General features: G+C 38.8%; 1 protein-coding gene across 5 annotated transcripts in view; it reads left to right on the top strand.

The window, feature by feature from the left end:
* Positions 1 to 25,328, top strand: part of GRIK1 (glutamate ionotropic receptor kainate type subunit 1) — a 418,576-nt gene that overhangs the window by 150,750 nt on the left and 242,498 nt on the right. The gene's annotated exons all lie outside the window — the stretch shown is intronic.

Genomic DNA, 25,328 nt, shown 5'->3' with positions numbered 1-25,328 from the left:
TATTTTTTGATATCACTTGGTATTTTGAATTTTTAAACATGAGATTCTGTTATTTATTCAAAATAAATAAAATGAAAATTATAATAAAGATAATTCTTCTATTAAAATAACAAATTAGTGGAATTAACAAGAACATCTTTAAATGAACTCAAATTTACATAGCAAAAGATAAATATAGCAATATGAATAAAAGACTAACTCAACTAGTCAACAAAAGTGGGGGCGGAATGCAAACCCAGATCCCTATTTTACGCCTCCCACTAAAAAGTTAATTCCACAGGGATCAGGAAAATTTAGTGTTATTAAAAGTGAAAGTCCTATAATAAAATATGCGTCAATATGCTTGTGATCTTGGAAGTAAAGGGGAGGAATATATGATAGCCAAATATCACAGAGAAAAAGACTATTAGATTGATGACATGAAAATACAAAAAGTAAGCATTCATAGAGAAAATCAGCAAACAAATATCTTAAAACAAACAATAAAAATTGAAAAATATATGACAGGCAAAAAGCTAAATTTTTTTTACAAACATTAACTGGCTAGCTACTAAGTGCTAGAAGATGGGATCTAGAGGTTTACAGTACTGTCATAGCCTTTGTTTTCATGGAGATCTCACAAATAATAAGAAGAGGAAAATTCCAATAGAAATATTTGTAAAAGAGGTGGCTTAGTTTGCCACAGGGCTGCCAATGCAAGATTACCAGAAATGGGTAGGCTTTTATAAGGAAATTTATTTTGGGGTAAAAGCTTACTGTTCCTGGATTGTGAAAATGTCTAAACCTAGGCATCATCAGAGATACTTTCTCACCAAGGGTCAGCTGCTAGCAGATCCCGGAGTCCTGCCACATGGTGAGGCAAAATGGCAGGTCTACTGGTTTCTCCCTACTTTCTCCTCAAGCTCAGCTGTGGGCAATCAGGCATCTCTCCCTGGGCCTCATCTCCTTGAGCCTCTCAGGCTTTCTCTGTCTTCTTTCAGCTGTAAGTGAACCTGGAGTCCACTCTCTCTCACATGGTGGGGTCAAAATAGCAAAGCTCCTTTTCTCTGTCTCTCCTTTCTCTGTGTTCTCGGTTTACATAAGACCCCAGAAAGAGAGCAGAGACCTACTCTGGGTCACGCCTCACTGACATAGTCCAATCAAAAGGCCCCATACCCAGAGGAATGGATAAGTCCAAGAAGATAACCTTTTCTGGGATTCACAAAATTCAAACTGTGACAAGAGGCAAACAGAAAATTTATTAAAAAGGGACAAGAAATATATTTTAAGTATTCACCACTAAAATCAAAGAACAAATATAAAAACAACAATCTCAGATCAGATTCCTAGAAAGAGATACATTCAGAATTGCTAAGAATGGAGAAAATGGATACTGTCATGGACTGTGAGTGGGACAGTATATTGGTATGACCTTTTTTGTAGGGAAATCTGACAATATGTACAAGAATGTAAAATGCATATGGCCTTTGCTGAAGCAATTTCACATCTAAGATGTTATACCAAGGAATGAGCAAGTACCTAGCAATATATATGTGTAAAGATACTCATTGTAGCATTGTTTACAAGAGTGAAAAGCCAAAAAAAAACTTCAACATATGCCATTAAAGAGTTGATTAAATGAAATAAGATGGAACACAAGGGAATTCTATGGCGCCATTAAAAAGAACACAAGTTATATATATTAACTCAAAAAGATATCCATGCCATAGTGAGGAAAAAAGTTTCAAAAAAACTATGTTCCTTACCTATGGGGTTACCTACCCATTTTGTGAAAAATAATTCCCGTCCAAACCTTCAATGCAATTGTTCAATCAGTGACCCCAGCTTCTGTCTCCCAGCATACAGCAGGCACATGTTGAGTCAGTTTGATTAGCTTGTCTGTGGTCCCAGGTGGGAACAGACCACCCTTGCCCTGAAAAAATCAGAATGCTGACTGCATAACAAGGCTGGAATGTCCATGAGATCAACATCAGAATCACAATTGTTGACCATAAGCAATTTGGCACTTTTAGTCAAACTAAGTATAATTCCCCCCATCTCCCAGCAATTCTGCTCCTGATATATACACCAAAGAAATTTCTTCACAGTTCCACAAGGGAACATCTAAGAGAATATTTCTTTCAGTATTGTATATGGGACAAAAAGTTGGTAATAACTAAATGTGCATCATTGGGAGTGGATAGAGGATGCAACTTGTGGACCATTAGGCAGCTGTTAGAAGCACTATACTGATGCATATAGAGCAGCAAGAAGATGCTGAGTGAAAAAAGAAACAGAGAATATCTGTAAACCAATAACATTTATGAAAATTTTAAAACATATGGACAAAACAGCTATATACATTTTTCCAGATACAATGGGAAAGATATGCATTAAACCCATTGAGTGGTCAACAGCTTGGGGTGGGAAGACAAGTAATGAGGGTGGGAAATAGGGAAAAAATGGCATACACACATACAAACTTATGACGAGGGGTATTGCAAAGACTAATGACGACAATATACCATGCCATGAATAGAGGTATGTAGTTAACAAAACTCTCTGTACCTGCACAGAAAGTTTTAAAAAAAACAATAGAAAGGAGAGAAGGGAGACTGGAAAAGAGGGAGGAAGGATAATGGGAGAGTGGGAGGGAGGGAAGGAAGGAAGAAGAAAAGGAGGAAGGGAGGGAAGGAAGGAAAGGAGAAAGGGAGGACGAGGGCATGTTGCAAAGTTGCATATACAGTATGATCCCATGTACACATGGGGCAGGTATGTGTTTGTGTCCATATGTATACATACAAAGAGTATTCTAGAAGAATACTCACCAAAATGTCACCCCTGGAAAATTTTTAGATGATTTTAATTTTGTCTCTAATACATCTTTTGTGTTGCTTAACTGTTTCAGATGAAGATGTATTATGTCTATAATCCAGAGTGAAGGCAGTCGCAGGTTGCTGGGAGAAATAATACATGCAGGCATAGTTGATCACCCCTCCTGCTCCTCTGACATTACTTTCATATAAATATTGTCTCTAATCATTTCCGACATCCTCCTAGGTGTCAAATGTAAGGTAGATATGACAGAACAAATGGTGATTTAGATACAAAACACTGAAATGCACTACTAAGAGATAGGAAATCCATAAGATGCTTCTTCTGTAATTAAAAACAATATCTAACCATCAGAAACAGGTTACCTGGCTTGAAACCAAGCACCAAAATGATGCCAGGCCCACAAGGGACTCTTCCCTGAATTCCCCTGAAGCTCCTTGTACTACTGCCAGTTTTGATTGAGCTCCTCTATCTCCAATATTGCAGGCAGGGCTACTCTTGCAGAGTTTCTCCTATTTCAGACAGAGCTAACCTAACAAAGTGAAATGAAGCCTTAGGCAATCTCTGGAGCATTTGTCACCTGAATAATTCAGCTGATAGTACCCACTTTCTTTTCAGAATTCATGTGTTTCCTGAAATTTCTAATGCCCTGTTTTTCTGGCAATGTGCTTGTAAATATGCCAATAATGTGCAGGATGGATAAATTCAACCTAAATTCAAAATAAACCTTGGAGCTCCCTTGCAATCTCATGGAAATGGTTGAAAAGAGTGATGTAGCTAAAAATAGTGGTCCCCACAAGTAAGTTTCAGAAAATTCCAGCTGATATTTACTAATTTGAGTTTAAAAACTCAATAGATACTAGCTAGCACTTAAGAAAGTGTTCATGTTATCTGTCTCATTGCCTTATAAACAAGCAATATCTATTTATGAGACAAATATAATTAGCCCAGTGTTACAGACGAGGAGATTTGAGGTCATAGGAGTCAGATAACTTGTCCAAGAACACAAAGCTAATGAGTGCCAAAGCTGAAGTTCGAAGTCAGTTATTGCACAGTATTTAGAGTTCCAAAGAGAAAATCTAGGCATGGGCTTTTCTTTCTCTTTGCCTTTGCACTGTGTAGATGACAGCCATATAAGTAATTAACCTTCACCAATCAGGGTACCTACATTTTGTAAGCTAGATATCTCTTTCAAAAACTCTTCCATGCAGATGTAGCTTTTGATGAGGTCACTTCTTTAAAAACATATGATCATAATGAGTTAGTGAAACTGTCAGAGTCCACTTAATTTGACTTAGCCAGAGTCACTAAATAGTTGGAGTGAGAAGATATTGAGGAGAGAATGTCCATTCAGGTTCATCTTATATAGGTAAGACAATCAAGACTTCCCTAGTATGGTGTCTGAATACCTCTTGGATCTTCTTAAAGTCCACTCAGTATGGATGATAGAGATGATTATGTCAAAAGGGAAATACTTTAGTTGAGATTATATATATAATATATAATTACACTCACACACACATGAAAGGCCAAAACAGAACTAGTGCCGTAACTATAATAAAAGTAGAAATGAACCTGATGTTACTGAACATCAGAGCCCCCCCACCCACACACGTACACACACACACACACATATACACCCATAGTCATCCACTGATCCTAATAATACTTTTTGGAAAAAGAGAAAATGGTTTTTCTATTTTATTTATCACATGAATTTCATGAAGAGTCAAAGAAATTTGGCACATTTTTCTGAGGATGAAGTATCATTATGATTGTTGCTAGAATTGAAAGCAAATATGTCACCTTTGTGAATGTAATTCTTGATCACTTAGGAAAATCGAATATCTCTGCTTCTTTTCAAGGCTCATCCTTAGGCTGAACTTGTCCTGTGTTCTGCAGGGCAGTAAAATCACTAGAAATGCACTTATAAGTACTCAGACCAAATAAAAGGACTTATTTTCTTGGGACATTATCTCATAATTCAAATGGGATGTTTCAAGGCACCGGACCTCAAAATATTTTCCCAAATCATTTTGAATCTTTATAATTTCTTTTCCTTTGAAAAGCTCTCTGGCTTATTAATATAAGAAATAAGGATATTAGAGCAGCAAATGCTTCAGTGATGTTGCATCTCTAAGTCAATGCTTCCATCCGGGAAACCATATCTGGTTGTTAACAACTCATTCACCCACCAGTAGTTGATCTGAAAAACTAGTTTAATTTTTGCTGCACTTTTAGTGTGGAGGAAAAGCATCAATTGTCAACAGATGGCATTCATGGTAGAACATGTGTGCAGTAAAACCTTATTAAAACATTGTTGATTATTGGATGGATTTGTTCTATCCTAGGTCAAACCATTTCCTCTGAACTTTAAGTACATTCAGAAAAGTACTGATAAGGGGCAGCTTATAAAGCAGACATTAGTCCTGCCCATCAAATATCTTTCATAAAGAGGCCCCAGCATACACCCTAAATGGTAAACTGCCCTTATGAAGCAATGAGTCATGTCAAGGAACTGAATTTGAGTATTGCTTCAAACATTTCTTGAGAAACTACTTTTTAAAAAATGTTAATTTTGCTTAGCCAAATTTGGCAAAATGAGAAAACAAAAGATTAACCTTACATAGTGTTTTATCCAAGTGTGGTAATAATAACACCTTGATTATTAGGATTAAGTGCACATGTATACAAAATCCATCAATGAGTAATCATTGGCTGAAGGATGAAATGCAAACACCTTATTATGGTTTATAAGAACATCTAAGATCTGTTCCCTGTTTCCCACTTCAAATTTATCTCTAAGCACCTTTAACACTGCTTTCTGTGCCCAAGGGCTACTTGACTTCTTTTGATTTCTTGAGTGCTCTTTCTTGACCTGAGCATTTTCACCTGCCATTCTCCATGCCTAAAGCGCTCACTGTTCTCACAGTATTCCTGTGTTTCATTAAGCAGTGGTGATCAGCGTGTGGCCTCCTGACCTATAGCTTCAGCAACACCTGGAAACTTGTAAACGATGCGAATTCTGGGTCCTTACCCAGACCTACTGAATAAGAACCACTAGCAGTAAAGCCCAACAATGTCTGCTTTCCTAACTCTCTAGGTGATTCTGGTTGAAGTATGAGTACCACCGTCTGGTGGTTGAAACCTGAATCCTCCCCATAATCACCGGGGAGCTTGTAAAAGAACTGGTGCCTCAAGTCCATCTTTGGAGACTCTGGCTTATTTGGTCTAGAACTGTGCCGGAGAATTTGAATATTTTGTAGTTTATAAGTTCACCCACTTGGTTCTAATGTACAGTACGGGATGAGATCTTTTTTAGGCTAAGTTAGGTCCATGCTTGTTCCCTATTTTGACCCTCAGCACCCTCTGTCTGGTATCTTTGGTAGACAACATTCACAAGGGTAGGGACTGTATCTGACTGGTTAAAGTGGAATCCTTGCAAAATGACTCGGACCTCATAGTCACACAGTGAAAGTATATTGAAAGAATAAATGTTGAATAAATGAATTGGTGTTTGTCTAGGACTCTCAGCCAATGATTACTGGCTAACGTGACCTCAAACCAGGAAAAAGGCTTTTTGATTGAAAGAGTCATGTTAGCTTGTTTAGGCAATCTATGAAAAACTGTTCTGTAATTCAGGCTCATCTGTTTTTATCAATATGGAGTAAAAAGATTAAAAACTAGCTTCCTCATGGTAACCATAATATACTATCTACCTGTTCCATACTAGGAAATGGATGCATTTCCTATATTTCCAGTTTTTTCCTCTTAAGTGAGTGCTTCATAGCTATAAAGGTTTAAATTTTAACCTCATAAACAAAATTTGAAAAATCTTCCCTCTCCTAGGTTTTATTCTTTGGATATCACTTTGTTACATACCTTATTTTCATAACAACTCAAATCATATGCCTGTTACATGAGCAGTTCTTTGTTGATAGGAACCATGTTAATAGTCACCTTTATAATCCAAATATTCCACCACACTGTTATATTTTAGGGTACAATTTCCTAAGCAGATATGTGTCAGAGTTTAAAAAATTTTAAATCATATATAAACTGAGTTTTAAACTTCTAAGAAAGGGAGACTTAGCTCCTTTAAATGCAAAAATGAAGTCTGTTCATCTAGTGAGAAAACTAAGAATGGGATGCTAGGAAGAATGGCTTTCAAGAGTAAGTTATAAAATGTAAATTTCCTGTTGAAGAAGGGAATGGTAAAAAAAAATGGCATTACAGAAGAGCAACTGATCGCCATGGTAACAGGAGTAAACTTTAAGCTTATCTGGGAGAGAAATACCACACTGTGGGACAGAGTTTCCCATAGAACAGAGGCAGGAGACCTGGCCTTCTCTGTTTTCCTTTTTCTTTTTTTTTTCCTCTTCTGATTTGGAAGGAGGAAAGGTCAAGGGAAGAGGGCTGGCAGGGAAATACCACCAATAAGGTGAATCTCCCTGCACCTTGCCAGGAGTAAGAGAGGACAGTCCCTGATAAGCCAGCTGGGAGCTCTTCTTACCACCTCAGCTAACTGATTGAGCTAGCTGATGGGTGGAGAGAAAAGACGGGAGGAGGTGCTTCTCAGCAGGGATGGAGCAAGTCCACAGCTACTGTGGTATTAAGATTCCAAACATCTAAGTACCTAAAGAGGTTTAAACTTTCAATTTTCAAAGTAACTCTGGGTTGCAGTGGATTATTTAGCAATAAAGGCAAAGAATGACCTAACCCCAGAGTAGAATATCACGGGCAGGACCTGCTATATAATTTGTAGAGGCCCAGTGCAAAATTAAATTTGGAGCTCCTTGTTCAAAAACTATTAAACGAAATGTGGTGCTCCTTGTTCAAAAACTATTAAGAATTTCTCGACGGCAACAGCAGAACTTTAAGCCAAGCATACTCTTAGGCACAGAGCCTTGTGTGGCTGCACAAGTTGCATACCCAAGTAGGTGGACCTGGCCAAGGGCTCCAGCCGTCCAAAATAGAGATGTGAAGAAAGAGCATATGACTCTCTACATTAATCCCACTAGGTGTCTGGTTTCCTAAATTTCTGCCCCAATTAGGACCATCTATCATAACAAAATTGTGTCTGGGACTTATAAAAGTTCCATTTTCCTAAAGAAGAGTTTGCGTTGCCTAAGAAGTTGGATAATATTTTAAAGTTTTATTAATGTATTTAGCAAATGAGATACTGGTTGCTAGTTTAGGAAGTCAAGGGGACAAAATGTATTCCGTTGATGAACCAAGAAAACAGTGGCTATAAGGATGTTATAACTCATTGTGGAAGCCAAGGAGAGTTGGAAGGGAAAGAAGGAGAGAAAACGAATGCCCTGCTGGTAAAGCTTATATTCAGGAATATATCAATCCACTAAGCAATAGAAAATGTGACATCTTTACCTTTGTCTGCCTTATCTAGCATGGAGGCATAAAGCTTGGCTAAATCTGGCCTGACAATAAATATTAGATTGAATAAATGACTGATTTTTCAGATGGAATAAAAGGGAGTAGACTTGAGAAAGTATGTCACTCTATTATTATTAAAAGTTGATTGAATGCAATGCAAAGCACCTTAGTTGATAACAAAATTCTCTACCAGTGGATTCATGCCCCTGGAATATGTTACACATATGCTGAGATATTGACCAATGATGTTCTCATCCCTTTATCCCACTATGGTATTGTCTCAGTTTTCTAGGGCTGCTATAACAAAACACTACAAACTGGTTGACTGAAACAGCAGGAATGTGTTGGCTCAAAGTTTGGAGGCTAGAAGTCCAAAATCAAGGTACTGGTTGGTCATGCCTTCCCTGAAGTCTGTAGCCTTCTGGTGGTAACTGCTGGTGCTCAATCTCTGCCTCTACATGTTCATCTGTCTCTTTCTGTCTTTTCCTGTGGCTTGAAAGTACATGTCCAAATTTCCTCTGCTTACAAGGACTGCAAATATATTGGATTCAGTTTGACTTCAATTCAATAGGGTCATGCCCATGGGATCAGGTGTTATTATTTGAACATGTCTTTGTTGGGGAACTGATTCAATCTACCAAAATCTGCCCTCTAGATCTCCCAAAGGCATGTTCTTCCTATATGCAAAGTACATTCATCCCCTCCCAACATCCCACAAGCCTTAAGTCATTTTCTTTCTGTAATAACACTAAATCCAAGATCTCAGCAAAATTAATTATGGGTGTGGTCTGTCCTGGGGTAAAATTCTTCTCTGTCCCTAGACTTATGGAACATAAAAAAAAAGCAAAAACAAAAACAACAAGCTTTCTGTTTCCAAAAGTCAATAGTGACACAAACAAAGGATAGGCATTTCCATTCCAGAAAGAACAAAGTGGAAAGAAAACAGGCTTCCCAAGTCCCAAATAAGTCCAAAGTCCAGCAGAACAAACTCCATAAAATTCCATGGTTTAAAAGTCATCTCTGTTTGGATGCTTTCTCTCGGGGCCTGTTGGAGCAGCAGTCCCACCCTTTATGAGTGCTGGGACAATGATCATGCTCTCCTCCAAAACCAAAGTATAGCCCTACCCTCTCTGAGCACCGGGTGGGCCCAACATTTCCAAACACTGGAGTGGACACACTCTCTCCAAACGCTGCAATGACTGACATATCTCTCTCTTGGCCCAAGAAAGTCCTTTTAGCCCAGACATTTGCACCTCTGCTTCTGCCCTCGGGATGGTTCTTCTTACACTTTGTCCCATCTCTGTCCTTTTCCATCCAGGATGGCAGAGTTTATGCTGATAGAAAATCCTCAGAAAAACCTTGTCAATCTTCTATGCAGTTCTAGGAGGTCTAAGCCATCTGACCAATGGATCTTCCACAGATAATTGCAGCTCTTTTCCTGCCTTTCTCTAAAATGGCTGATTGGATCCATGAGTCAGAGGACTATTCTCTTTAGCAATTGGCTTTTCAGCCACACCTTCACGCAGGGCCCTGTTCTCTGAGAATTCACATCCTGAGAACTCAAGGAGGGTCCTGTAGGCCACTGCTGGGCCTACTCTGAGAGCAAGATATCTGGACAGGCTAAGAATTTTCCAAATCATCAATTTCTGGCTCCCTTGTGCTTAACTTTCAGTTCTCAGCTTATCACTTTTCTCTCACATCCTAATATAAGCAACAGGTAGAAACCAGGCCATACCTTCCATACATTGCTTGGAAATCCTCACAGGCAAATATACAAGTACATCACTTACAAGATTTGCCTTCTAACCAACGTCAGAACAAAATCTCCCCAAAGTTCTCTGCCACTTTATAACAAAGACTGCCTTCCTTCCAGTTTCTAATAATACATTCATCATTTTCTTCTGAGGCCTCACTAGATGCAGCTTTAATGCCCATATTTTTCTCAACATCCCATTCATGATGATATATGCATTCTCTAAAGTAATCAAAATTTTCTCTGCAGCTCTCCTCACATTTTTTGAGCCTGCTACTGAAGCACCTTTAATATCCACATTGCTACCAACAGTCTCTTGAGGGCAATCTAGGCATTTTTGCTGAGCGCCTCATAATTCTTCCAGCCTCTCTTCACTACCCATTTCCAAAACCACTTCCATGTCTTTGGGCATTTTCCATGGCAGCACCACATTTTACAGTACCAAAAACTGCCTTAGTTTTCCAGAGCTGCTATGAAAAAATACCACAAACTGGGTTGACTTAAACAACGGGAATTTATTAGCTAAGAGTTTGGAGGCTAGACATCCAAATCAAGGTATTGGTAGGCCATGCCTTCTCCAAAGTCTGTCATGTTCTGGCAGTGGCTTGTTGACAATCAATCTCTTCCTTAATCACATGACAATCTGTCTCTTTCTGTCCTCTCCTATAGCTTATACTTCCATGTTCAAATCCCCTTTGCTGATAAAGGACTTCAGTCTTACCTGATTAAGGCCCACCCAAATTCAGTTTAGTCTCAGCTTACTAGGGCCTTCAAAGCTCCTGTCTACAAATAAGTTCACACCCACAGGTCCAGGATTTAGGACTTGAACATGACTTTGGGGAAACATGATTCAATACTACGGGTGTGAAAATTTGTATCATTTGCTAGATGCCCTATGATATGTAAGAGATCAGAAAGCACTAGCTATGACTTACAGAGATAATATGAAATAATATAGCAACTCACATGGGATTATTTAGTTACTGCTTAAATTTGATCAAGTAGGGTGTGCTCTTTGTAGAGAATGATAAAGAAGGCAGAAGTAAGCATTTCTCATGACTCTACCTTGGCAAAAGATAGGAAGCCATATGTCAAAAAGAATTGCCAGTATAGCTACAGGAGACAAGGAGAAAGAAATTTGGGAATGCCAAAGGCTCATGTTGATCACTTAACACAGGTGAAGAAGTGAGGCCTATCCTGTCACTGAACATTTGCCAGTTCTCATTTTGAAACATTTTCAGGATTCACTGCCACAGGCCAGAAAAAGTGTTGAAACCTAGAGGAAAGAGGGCCCTCTGTGTCCTGCACATTTATCTTTTGCCAGTTCCCTTGCATGCAAAATGTTCAAAAACAGAACTTCTACTGATGCAGAGCAGATAAGAGTACAGTTCCTTACTGTTTTGTCTTAATATAACTAATGCCTAAAGGGATTTTTGCAAGAGGTTATAAGCCTCTGCTCCTCCAGACTCCCTGATGAGGAATTTAACTAAGTATCTACACCCATCTGTACTTCCTGTGGCTCCTTATGAGCCTCCTCCTCCTCAGCATCATTACCATCATCATCATTAACAATGTATGTAAATTGTCCCTGTATTCCTAAATGGAGACATACTGGTTAAAGGAAAGAGAGTGAGATTCAGTCATTGGCCCCTAGGAAATTGAAATATAGGGCACAGAGTTTGACGCAAAGCTACAGACAATACGTAGTGGCAAAAAAAAAAGCCCAGAACATAATATTTATAATATGTGTAATTAACAGGAGCAACTTAATACTACAGTGAAGAAGTAAATGGGCCCACCGACAGAGCAAGCTTCTTCTGCCTAATTTGTTTATGTCTCTTCCCACACTTTAATACTTGAACCTCCGAAGGATCTTCGTGGTTTTAACCAGTGCCCTTTTCTAGTGGGGAAAATGTTATGCCTGCAATTAGTTTTTATTAAACTTAAAAAATAAATGGGAATGACAAGTACTTAATTCTGTTTCTCCACAAAAGGATATGGACGATAAAGCTTTGCCCTTGGTTACATGGAAGACCATGTAGCTTGAAACATTTCACCACCGATTTTTGGTTCTGTTGAAATAGGATAAGGAGTTATTTATACCAGTTTATTGGACAATTATAGATAAACTCCAAGATAATACCTTGGAAAGATACATTCATATTTTAATGCTGCCACAGATCACTCATATACTTTTAAAAACAAGTTTTAACTGAAATCGCTGTTTCATAATTTAGATGCAAATGGTCAGCAAACACTTTTAAAATATGGCTGAAGGCCTTTTTCAGCAATGAACAAAAATTGTCTCAGATTGATTTTCTACTTTATGGACCAAGACCCACATTTCAATAGGAAACATCCAATGTTTAACATATTGCCATTTAAAAATATTTAATGGGGTGAAAGAAATATATGCCTGTGAGAAGAACTAGGACTTCCAAAATGAATTAAATTTTTATTTACCACAAGATGCACTGATCCTTTGAGAAAAGGTGAGTTTCAGTGAACAAACTATTAAGCTGACACCATGACTCCAGGGATGATATGTAAAATATTTAACAACTGGTAATTTTGCCATCAACCAAGAAGAATGGATCTGGCTGCCTCAGAGCTGTAGCAGGAGGGGCTCTGCTTGCAAGGTATTAATTCTTCACATTCTAGAATTCCAGGAATACAGGTGGCCCCATGGAAGGGACTGGGGAGACTGATTACTGGGGAAGAATGAAGTGATTGAAAAGTTATTTACTAACTAGTACAGAAGTATTTCAATAGTTTCAATTCCTGGTAGAGCCAAAGATGCTTACTGGCTGGTGTCAACCTGGCATGAGTCTCATCCAGGGGATTTTCTTTACTCAGCAATGAGGTTCTATCAACACGAGCTAGGGTGTGTGCAACCGAGAAGATCTGTGTTTTCCCCTACATGTGCCTTCAGGTGGTTATTAGTCAGCTAAAAGTTGTGCTGATGCAAAGTACTAGAAATCTGTTGGTTTTTACAAAGGATATTTATTTAGGGCCAAAGCTTAGTTACAAGAACCTAAAGAGACCAATTCAAGGTACCATAAGAAGTACTTTCTCACCCAAAGTCTGTTGCTACGTGTTGATGCAAGATGACTGCCATTATCTGCAAGGGCTTAGCTGTCCTCTTGCCTCTTAAGGCTGCATGGTTCCAACTTCTTCTGATCTCAGCTGTAGGCTGGCATAAGGCTTGTCTCTCTTCCCAGGGCCCATTTCTTTCTGGGCTTAGCTGCTCTGTTCTCTTCACAAGATGAGCTGTAAATCATCAGGCTCATTTCTCTTCATGGGGCTCCAGCATCAAAACTGAGTTCTCTCTTGTCCCGTGTCTTTTTCTGTCTATCTACTTTGTGTGTCTACTTCCATATAAGAGTCAGCAGCCCACCAAGGGGACTGGGGCTCAATGTCGAGTAGCACTCTAATGCCGTGATTGAATCAAAACCCTAATCTTAACATAATTTAATCAGACGGCTCAGCTGAATCTAATGCAATCAAAGGGTTATCATGCCCAGAGGAACAGACCAGTTTACAAACTTAATCAATATCTCTTTTTGGAATTCATTAATAATATCAAACTGCCACAGTGTGTATCACTTTTCCAAATGCATTCAAGTACCATTCGTTATTGGTGTTCATATGTTGAAAAAGGAAAAACTAAAGGCCAGGCATGCACTTCACAGACCGGTATGCACTCTGCTTCCACCAAGATCTCATCCTAAATGCAATCATTTGGTGACAACTCACCCTGTTGGACTTGAAATGAAAGTCAGTTGCCATTAAGCAAATAAATATTGTGTCTGAGTTTCCCAGCTGCTATGACAAATACCACACAATGGGTTGGCTTAACAACACTAAATTATTGGCTTCAGTTGCAGAGGCTAGAAGGTTTGATTTCCCAGGGGTTGGTAGTGTTCTGACTGGCCAGAAATCCTTGGGTCCCTTGCCTACCCTGTTACATGACCATTTCCTCTCCTTTCTCTTCCAGTTCCATTGATTCCAGCTTCTCTCCTGTCCCTCTGGTTTTCTCTTCATAAAGCCTCCAGTAGTAGGATTAATTGAAATACCTTAATTAAAAATAGCCTTTACTAGAAATAACATCCTCAAAAAGTCCTATTTACAATGAGTTCACACCCACAGGAATGGCTCAAGAACATACTTACCCAGCTAACAGGGAGGTTAGGATGGTCAACCATCACACCAGGGAACTGAGAGAGTCTATAACTGCAAGCAGGAGAATCCCATCCATCAGTCATGTGGGATCTAAGTCCTCTCTTGATTTAGAGGTGGAGTGGACATCACCATCCCAGCGTCCTCAAGATGGAGGAATAAAATATGAATTAGAGTGGACTAACAGGTATTCTACTATAGAACTACTGTGACTCTAGCAATGGAAGAAACGGTATCATTGATGTGGAGACAGTGCCCATGGGAGCTGCTGAGGGCAGAGAGAGGGAAGAAGAGGTGTAAAATGGGGGCATTTTTGGGACTTGGATTTGTCCTGTGTAATACTGCAGGGACAGATGCAGGACATCATATATCCTGCCATAACCCACTGAATGGACTGGGAGAGAGTGTAAACTACAATGTAAACTATAACCCATGAGGGGCAGCAGTGCTCCAAAATGTATTCATCAAATGCAATGAATGTGCCACACTGATGAAAGAGGTTGTTGATGTGGAAGGAGTGGGGTACTAGGGAGTGGGAGTATATGGGGACCTCTTTTATTTTTTAATGTAACATTTTGTGTCATCTATGTATCTTTAAAAAAAATAAAAAAATAAAAAAGAGAACATTACCACCTCCCTCTGGAGTACACCACTCAGCCTGTCACAAGTGAATATAATTAGCCTCTTAATAACTAAAATGTTCCCCAAACTTGTATTTTACTTCTTTCATGAATTAGACACTATGCTAGTCATGGGGACCCTTGTGAATGATTTGAAGGGGTACTTACTCTTCCAAATATATATTCAACGTTCTCTGGGGAAATGCTAGAATAAGTAACTTTTGGGGGAGGGGGTGAATTTTAGATTTTTAGAACACTTTATAGTGTTCTAAAAACTATATACAGTTTTATATTTATATATATACAGCCATATATAATTTAGATGGCAGAGAATATTGTTATTGTTTGTTATTTAAACACTTTATTGGAATTATTAAAATCTCTAATATTAAACACTTCTGGCATGATTGTATGCATATTTTGATGGAGTTACATGTGGGAACATATTAATAAAATATCAGACCAAATTGCAATATGAAACCATGGTTAATTAGAAATTTCCTAATACATCCATATTCATTAAATTATTTTACACTTTGGTGTCAGTAATTCCCTCCTGGCCCATCCCACTTACTAATTTAGAAGGCTTATTAAAAAAGAAAATAGCATTTTCATTTTTTCCTGGAATAAAGTGATACTAATTGTTCAATTCTGCAACAACCACTACCCAAGATCTAAGCCTTTAAGAATTTTGTCTCCATGAATTTCTCATGAAAGCTTTTTGAGACTACTATTCCAAAGACCACTCTTCCAAAGGCAATGTCTGTACAAACCATGGAAATAATAATGAAACACGACATCTTCATTAGTTGTTCTTAATGAGGCAAGTTGGGGCAAGGAATGGCAATGAAGGTACTAGTCTGTTTTTACAACAATGTACTAGATTCATTTAGGCCACATTTTAAAAGATCATATGGTGAATATACATGTGTCCATGTGTATTTGTGTGTTTCACAAATGGACATGTCTCTTTTCTGGCCAGCTGCCTTGTGGTCAACTCCCTGCCTAGAGTCAGTGATGGCTACATATGTATGTTCTATATAAGCATATAAACATATTGGAAGTTATTTGTCCCAGTACTTCACGTACTAATGAGGGTCGTAGAATATCTGGCACCCTTAGGGCTATCTCACTATAGACAGCAGAGCCTAGCATCTAGACACCAGCACATTTTGTATATGCCCTAGGGGAAAAAGCTGAATATTGTAAGTGAGAAAAAGTGTTTTTAATCTAGATGAAGATTTGCAGATACACATTGTGGTGGCTTGAATCTGTAGGTACCCCAGAATATCATAAAGTTACTCCATTTTTATAGGTGTAAACCTATTGTAAGTAGGTTTTCATGAGTTTCCTTCTATTACAGCATGGCCCAGGGTAGGTCTTAATCCCCTTACTGGAGTTCTTTAAAAGAGAATGAAATTCAGACAATTCAAATAATAAAGTCACAGATGCAGGAAGCTGAAATTAACAAAACCCACAAGAGAGGGGAGTGAACAACAGACACTGCCTGTGCTTTGTCATGTGGCAGGAGTCCAGGAATGCTGGCAGCCAGTCTTCAGGAAGAAAGTATCAGCTTAATGATGGCTTGATTTGAATATTCTCAAGGCCTCAAAATTGTGAGCTTGTAAACTAATAGATTCACATTGTTAAAAGCCAACCCATTTCTTGGTATGTTGCTTTCAGCAACCTAGCAAATTAAAATATACGGACTAAAAATTTTTAAATACGAGTTATCCAACAGTTCTAGAAATATCACAAAGCAGTGTTTGTATCAAGTGAAAGAAGAAGCACTATATATTTACAGATAGAAGAGATATCCTTGCATTAACAATATTAACTGACAGACTCAGAGGCATTTCACAAATGGTTAATACATAGTCACTGCCCTCACAGCATTGAATAATCTAGTAGATGTAATAAAATTCCAACAATAATTGAGTGACTGACTGCTACATCCATGCCTGTACAACTTAACTATCACCCCCATGCCTCCACACCTACTGCACCAAGAGCTTCATTAGTATGTTCTCATTTAATCCTCACAACAGCATCATAAGTAAGCATTTTTTAAAAATAGGTTTAGGAAAGACTTCATGGGGGGTTATATTTGACTAGACTTGAAGAATAGATTAGAAATTCTTTAGTTAAAGGAGAAATTAACATCAGGCAAACTTCATTAGTGAAGTTCCATTGGTGAGAACAGAAAGAATGCATATAGAGAAGAGAGAGTGTTTTAATTAACCTGGTGTTAGAGGACCAAGATGTGCAACTAGACAATTCTTCACCTTTCAGCTGTGCTGCACACTTCTCACTTAAAACACCGGGATTCTCTGATTTGCAGCCAGGAATTTTGGTGGGGGGAGGAGGACCTGCACACATGCCTGTGCAACTGAGATAGACACGGAAGTTAACACACCGCACCCACACGGTGGTGGGTGGACTGTACTGAGACACCATTCATAATGCTCTCAGAAGGTACTGGTGGAATCAAGCTGCAGTTATTAATATTTGTAGTGGTGCACTGTGCAATTCATTCTTGCATTGTTGTTTCCTTCTTCCCTGTTTTCCTCTTCCATCCTCTATCCCTGCTTCACAAAATCACAATCCCAAGTAAACTACCTGCATGTAAACCTTGGCCTTGGGTCCTACTTCAAGAAAACACAGACTAAGACAGTTTGTATACGATTTTATTAGCCCAGTTCCAAATATGGAAACTACTGACTCATAAATGACCTCTTCAAAGCCATACCGCTTTAGGTATTCCCAGAATCAGCAACCAAGGCTTTTGGTTTCCTGAAGAATACCTTCCCTATAAAAGCAGTCACCCAATCTAAAAACTCCCATTTGCCACTTCTCATGTTTAAGTCCCGTAAAGTATCTTGCATGCAAGAAAAGATTTTTCTCTCCTTTCCTGCATCCTCACCTCTGGCTTAGAAAAGAGGGAGCTGGGCCCAGCTACCAACAACACTACAGAACAATTTTCTCCAGAAGTTTAAGAATAATTTTATCTGAAGTGGTGATAAGAGCAAGTCATAGAAGTAAAAGTGCAAATTTTCTGTCTCTTAGGGTGTTCCCATTATACAAAAATAAGAATTCTAACTGAGGAGTAATTAACTAGAACCAGAAAGAATGGGAAGATGAATAGACATACACTCAAAGGCAAGCCTACTTGAATTGCCTGTATCACTACCCAATTAAATGTTGAAGCATAGAAGCCTTCTGAGAACTCTAAAATGATATTGTAGTGCTAGAGGCATTCTCCCTTAGAGGAATAAATATATTGATGAGGTTCATCCTTTCACAACGTCCTGAGCCCCATAATTTAAAAGATTATATTTCAGAGACTTTTGCTTTGGAGTTCTTGTGTTTGTGCACCTTTCTCCTGAACAAACTCTTTTTTTCTGTGAAAGTCATTCCAAGTTATATAATCCAGGAAAGGCTGTGTTCTTTCAAAAGCATTAAAAGCTGTATTCATACAAGAGAACAAGTAAATTTCCATCTAGATTAATTACAGTAGAAGGTATTCAAAAGAATTTCATTATCATTGCATGTTCCATTAAGATGCCATAATGATACTGTTAAATCACAATTAACATCTATATACATCCTAAAAGAATATGACAGGGTATTTGAAGAATACATCCCACTCCATTCTCCCCTCTTCCCTTGTCTGTCTTCTCACTGTTTGCACTCATTGTCTGCTCTTTGTTTTTGCTCTTTGTCTGCTTATTGATTTTTTTTCTTTAGGATGCACCAGGAACTGAACCTGGAACCTCCCATGTGGGAGGTGGTCCCTCAACTGCTTGAGCCACATGTGTTCCCTGCTCGTTTATTTTTGCTTGTTGTCTGCTTGTTGTTTGCTCATTGTCTTTGCTCTCTGTTTTTGCTCATGTCTGCTTGTGGTTTATCTTCTTTAGGAGGCATCAGAAACTGAACCCGGAACCTCCCATGTGAAAGACAGGAACTCAACTGCTTGAGCTACATCTGCTTCCCCTCACCTCTTTTTTTTATCTGACCATTTCCCTTGATTTTATGATTCATTAATACTCAATGGTTTTGTAGCTCTAGTACACCTTCTAATTCTCAAATTTTCTTTTTCCTTTCTCCATGGACTTCATGGAAAAGGATGAGGTATATGAGACTAGCACAGTCCCACTAAGAAAGGTCCTGTCCAGCCACCTTGGGATTCCTATAATTACACAGATCCAGTAAAGTGCAGGGTGGGCCTGAAAGTACAGTCCTATTTTATCATTGTAGTAGGGCTGGTCTAAGAATCTTCAGCCTTTGGGAAACACGGCAGTTATATAGACTTTTGCACAACTGGGGAGCTTTTTTCATAAAGAGAGGCAAATTGAAGAAAATACTCTGCAGTGTAGCATCAAGAAGATTTTGAAGGGGGAGAAAGCTATTTTCAAAGAGCCCATTTTCAAGCATGGCTTTCTGTTAGGGAGAAAAGAATTCATTTTATTGTTTTTTCCTATACATACAGGTTTTCAGAAGAGCCCCTGTGATAAAGCACATCATATTACACTCATGGACAGCTGTCTTGGTGCATTAGAAAGAATATTTAGAAACAGATTTAGAAGCAGGTAGCTATTTACTCTAGCAATGCTAGTGTGTGTTCTTAAGTCCGTGATGAACTGCTAGTTTTGATTTTGCCAGTGTAATAAAATCTAAACATTGATGTTATCAAAAATTTTGCATGCTTCCTTATCTTAAGAGATGGGAGTCATACCTCCATCTATGGGTTTCTCACCCTCAACACTGCTGACACTTGGGGCCACATAATTCTGTGTTGTAAGGAACTGCCTTATGCATCACAGGATGTTCAGCAGTATCCCTGAGTTCTGACTACTAAATGTCAGTAGTGTCCCCAAAATGTGACAATCAAAAATGCCCCCAGATATTGTCATATGTCCCCTGCAGGCAACAAGACATCCCAATTGAGAACCACAGACTCATGTTAATCACACTTCTTGGAATTTTGTTTTAAGATGTGTGTCTGGGCATCAGATATGCCGTGAGCCTGAGTTCTCTAAAGAACTATTTTCTTAGACCAAATTTAAAGCACTAAGGACAAAGAGTATTGAAGGCAGGTGGAGCGGCACTGTTCCTGGCTGATGCATGTGTGCAACCCCAGCTTACTGTAGTTGTGAACAGAATCCTTAGCTTGCTCTCCCTTCTCATCCTTAGTTACTATTCAAGTCACTGTTTACTGTCCCCAGGCTGACGGTGGTCCAGGGCACAGCTGAAGAGCTGCTTTTTCCCTGAAGTGCCTCTCAGTAACTACTGGGAAAAGCAATCTTAAATAGCCAATTTGGGCTAGAAGGAAGAATTTTACAGAGCTTGAAGTTAAACAATAGAGAGGCAAAGGAATGAGATACTTTAAATAAATCTCTAGCCAATGTTATGGGGAACTGAGTAGTCTATTCGGGTATGGGAGTACAAGGAGAACTCTGAAGGTAGAAACCTAAGGAAAGAAAGACTGGAGTGAAAATGTATAGTGGAGAAGTGAGATTTCTCCATTATCTAAAAGTGTGATCTCTACTTTCAAAAGGAGACAAAAAAGATGCATATTAGATTTTATTATAAAATAATAAAGTGGGGGGCAAACTATAGACTCAATTGCAGTACATGCAAGGTGTTCAAGTAACTTAAAAATAAACAGAGGTCTTTGACTTCTTAGAGCTACAGCAGCACATTCCTCTGTTTTTCTAGGAAAGTATGCCTTTGCCAGATGTGGGGGACATTAGAGGGGAGGCACGAGTGCAAAGAGGCCATTGTCTTCTAGAAGGAATATGTTTCAGTACTCCTTTCCCCGTTTTACAATATTGTTTTATTTCAACCTATTAGCTTTATATTTTAAAGCCAGTAATAAAGAAAAAACTGTCCAAAAGTGCTTGAACCACTTTGGAGTGGAAAAACCCAGATTTTCTAAGTACACAGTTTTAATATCTCTAGGTTCTGGTATTTAACCCATTGATGATAATAAAGTGGTTTATTTGAATTTGCACTGTTTCATTTCTGTGACCTAACTACCTAAAAGTGATTTCACAATTTCTTTATGCTGATGTTTTTCTGGAGGGCAGGCTTTTTCCTAACTTGCATTACTGTGTGGAAATCTAGAAACAGAGAGCCTTAGGACCTTTATGACAGAGGAACTTGCTCATGAGGATGTATAAACTATCAGCCTGGTTTGTGGGGCTTTGGTAGTGATCATGCTCAGGGAATTTGGACATCAAATTTTGGATTTAAAAATCATTTCTGTGAAAGTTAATTAGCTCTTTGTTGCTGGCATTCCCTTTGAATGACATTTAGGGGAAATCGGAGAATCGGAGAGGACACAAAATTTTAGATGACTTTGCAATAGGGAAATTACTTTTTAATGGATGAGAATACACTAATGCTGTTAACTAACATTAATTAACTCTGCCTAGAGAGAGTCCCAGCAGCTGTATGAAATTAGCATGGTGCCTTCCTGCGAAGTCCCTGAACTCTTGCCACACTGCTTAGGGAAGGGAGGAAAGAAATAAAGGTTTCTGAACGTCAATGGAAAATTAAAGTGTATTCTCTGGTGCTATTAAATTAGAAAGTAGTACTAAATCCTGGACAGTGTTGTTACCACTTGTGCTGCTTTCCTTATTCTGCCAACTCATGAAAAGATCGGAAGCCCGGATCCCTCAATTCCAGTGCGCACACACTCAACATGGCCCTCCCAGCCAGCTCCTATATCATCTTCTGACCTTGGCTGAGACCCCAGAGTTCCGTGTTTCCCCAGATTCTCCCTCCCTCCTAATTATGCACCTGATGATGTACACATCTGCTTGAAAGATTAGAAAAATATAAAAGAAATAGGTGACTTTCTTGGAAAACCAACTTTTTCTTTAGCACCCATTATATGTCCAGGAAATCCATAAGCTGTACAACATCTCTTTCCAAATTGGCTGCTTCCAAAACAACTGCCTATTCCAAACAGAAAGCAAACAACTGCCAGAGATTAAATTTAAATCAAATTGTGTATAAATTACTTACAAAATGAGGTGCTCTATGTACTCAATTGTGTGAGCAACCGTCATTCTAAGGCAATGGTTAGCTGTCCTGGGAGTCTCAAGCCCAGCAGGCCCTCCTGTTTCAGGCTTCTTATCCAGCCCTCTTAGTTTGGGGTCTTGGAAGCTCAGTCATGTAAAGGTCACGCCCGTACTGAAGTAGCAAGACCTCATTCGGCTCCTGTTCTACCATCAGACTCAGCCTACCCTCCTGGCTCTGACAATTTTAGAACAGGAGAAAGGTCAGGACAAAAGTACAATGATAAGGCCATGCTTGCAGTGAGCTCCATGACTAATCCCCAAGCCCGAGCTCCCTTCTAAATAATTTGACCATCAATGAACCAAGAGCTCTCCCATCTTGGAGGCTTCTGCTCTGGGATGCTGCTCAGTCCCCTTAGCAGAAACATGTCACTTTGGGAGGGAAAGTCAACTTATCTACAGAAGTGAAAGTTTAGGCTAGGAGCATAGGGGAAGTGAGAGAAGAAAAATTGGGTCTTATATTTTTCCTTATTAATCAGAACCTTATACAAAAGATAAGCTTAACTATCCATGTCATATCAAGTGACTTCCACACCAAGTACAACACTGAACATGCTGACCAGGACATGTTCAACTTGAAGTGAAATCAAATGGCTCAGAGAGAACATTAGGGCTGACTGGTTCAAAGAGAAAAGCATGGCAGTGCAGCCTAAACGTGGCTTTGCAGAGGCTCCAAATTTGAAGGCTGAGGCGCCTGTCCTCCTGGTGTGGCTGCTATTGAATTCTCACTTCACAGCCAGAAGTTACCAAAAGGGAAATAAAGGCAGAATTATATAGAATCTCCTTTTCTCTTATAAATCACATGAATGCAAGTATGTGCAAGTATGAATTAGACTTGTAATTATCACTTTAGTAGCTGTAATAATTGAAGACTAGAGATGGATAACTTGATAGTGACCTACTTACTTTCAAAGGTAATTCCTGGCCATTTTCAGAGTGAATGAGCAGACCCATTGTTTCCTTGATGATAAATTAATAATTGGAAAATGAAAGAAAAGCCATGTTTAAAAATTTACTCTGTTATATGTCTGATTTTTCTTTTAAATTAGCCTTTCAGGTGATATCAGAATGTTATGCACAGTGGCACCTTACAATGATGATTGCCTCTTGGAAAGATATGAAGACTGGCATTTAGATTAGTTATTTCCAAAGACAGAATATCTATTAACTAGAGAAACTGTGTATCTTTGACTGGGATAGAGTATTACATGCAGAAACTTTTGAACAGCTGGAAAAAATCTTTTTGCTGATAACACAGACTGTTTGAAAATTTCCGTGCGACAAAACGTTGGACTGCATAGCTTTACTTTATTTCATGTAATTGGAACTCTTCTAAATGTCTAACTGTAACTGTAAAGACATAAATGGGACTCTACTTTAAAGACTTTTAATTGAAGGTATCAAATAAGGAATTTTTGGAAGTGAATTTTTTTTTTTAATTTCAGCATTGGTTTTCTTGTTTAAAGTTATATAACCTAATAATATTTGATGTGTCCTCAACATATTAATTAGATCTTTAATAAAGTTTGAATGGTGGGCCTGTTTTTAGTATCCCAAAGGGATAAAGGGATAAAGGTACTCACCTTTCTAGATCAGCACCAAGCTGGAGCTGCAATCTTGCTATCCAGCTGATTATAACAGCCAAGAAATGATGAATGTCCAAGAGCCTGTATTCTGGATTCAAGGTCCACAGAAAGCATGCATTAAGTGCTAGGGTGATGGGTAAGAAGTTGAAGAAAAGGCCCAAATAAATGTACGTAACAGAGGATTGTGACCCCATGGCACAAGCGCCAGATAGACACAGTGCTTGCTTGGGAAAGCGCGCAGTTTCTGACACCTTGGGCAAGCCATAAGGCTCACAGTGGAGCTAATAATCGTCAACATCTAACTCACAGTACAGTGGATTCTCTAAGCCATGGCATTGCCCTTGTTATCACCAAATATCATACCAGAGCTATATAGGAAGGGCAAGTGTTGTTTAACTAAGAAAATAAGTCCCTGAAATTGTGCCGTCTCCTCCTTTAGAAGTTTTCCAAATAATGATCACTTGGAGTCAGTCTGGAATGTTTCCATAACTAATTTTGAGAGTCCCTTTCAACAGAAATTTGAATTTTGAGATTGTATGAACTGTGAATTGCTAACAGATATCTGCAGATGTATAGATTTCTATCTGTGCTTGTATTTACAGCTTTAGATATACAGAATGACTCAATCTATAGCTAGTAGGTTTTGATAAGCCTCCACAAGATGGTGTATAAACAAGACCAAATGGAATTACTCTCAATGACTTTCAAATTCAGGAACTGTTTTATTGTGAGAAGCTGTTAGAGAGAATTAAAATCTCTGAAGCATCTCTGTACACCATGGTGCCACCCCATGGAGTGCTGATTGCTCGTAAAGGCTAATTTGATTATGTGCCACTATTAATGGTGAAATGGGAGAGTTTCAAAACACTGTCAGACGCACATAAAACAACTTCCTTCTCCATCCCCCAAGCTCACTTTTATTTAAGTTGAAGAAAATACCCAGTGTCTCTTATTTTAAAAGCCTGGCATTCTTGTGTTTGTGTTTTAGGGGCCATGCTTGGGTCACACTGTGTTTCTGATATGCAATTAAGCCACCCCAGGAATTGCCACTTTTACCCACCTGCTACCTTAACTCCATTAGTAACGGTTTGCCAAAGCATGAAATCCAACAACCAGGCCACAAACATGGGCGTGTTTTGGGCAAAGGGAAGAGGCATTAGCAACACTGCACATGCCTGAAGTAGAGAGGCAATGTGTGTGTTTTTTTTTTTAAAGCCTGGATTCTAATCACAAGGCCTTGGCCTTGGACCAGTCACTTAATCACTGCAGGTCTCCAATTCCATACTTGTAAACAGGAGGACAAATCTGTCTAATTCAGGAGTTACAGGAATTGGGACAGACACATTTAAAAAAAGATTATTAGGGACACAAATGGTAGCCCTCTTTATTACTATCACTATGAAAGGGTTTTATGGTTTGGGGCTACTCAGAATTAAGAAATTCAGTAGTGAAAAGGTGCTCATTAAGATTTCCCATGACAAAGCAATTTTAGAATCCATCACTGCCTTTCTTCCAAGGGCAGAGGGACAGACAGAAGAGGGAATAGGTGCTGGCATCACACAGTGGAGAAAACAAAGACAAACCAGGTACAGTAAATGGTCTTTGTTTTTTTTTTTTCTTTCTTGGGCTTTAGGAATGCCTCTTATAATTAAGCCTTATGTTCCGTAACTTTATTAAAGCTGCATTGAACTCTACATGCCTGTTTTTATTCTCTATCTTTGTTCTGGTTTTGACTTCTGATCTCCCTCAGCTTCCTTTCTTTCTGTTCTCTGATTATGCCTGTTTGCCTGTTGGTCGGCCTGCAGGTGTGTAATTAATGATTCCCGAAGTAAGTAAATAAATACATTTTAAATTCTCTGGGTGCTTTGCATACATTAGGTCAACTTAACTTACGGCA

The sequence above is a fragment of the Dasypus novemcinctus genome, chromosome 4 (genome assembly GCF_030445035.2).
Source record: "Dasypus novemcinctus isolate mDasNov1 chromosome 4, mDasNov1.1.hap2, whole genome shotgun sequence".
Taxonomy (NCBI): domain Eukaryota; kingdom Metazoa; phylum Chordata; class Mammalia; order Cingulata; family Dasypodidae; genus Dasypus; species Dasypus novemcinctus.
The sequence above is the reverse complement of the archived record's forward strand: the minus strand, read 5'-3'. Positions and strand labels throughout refer to the sequence as shown.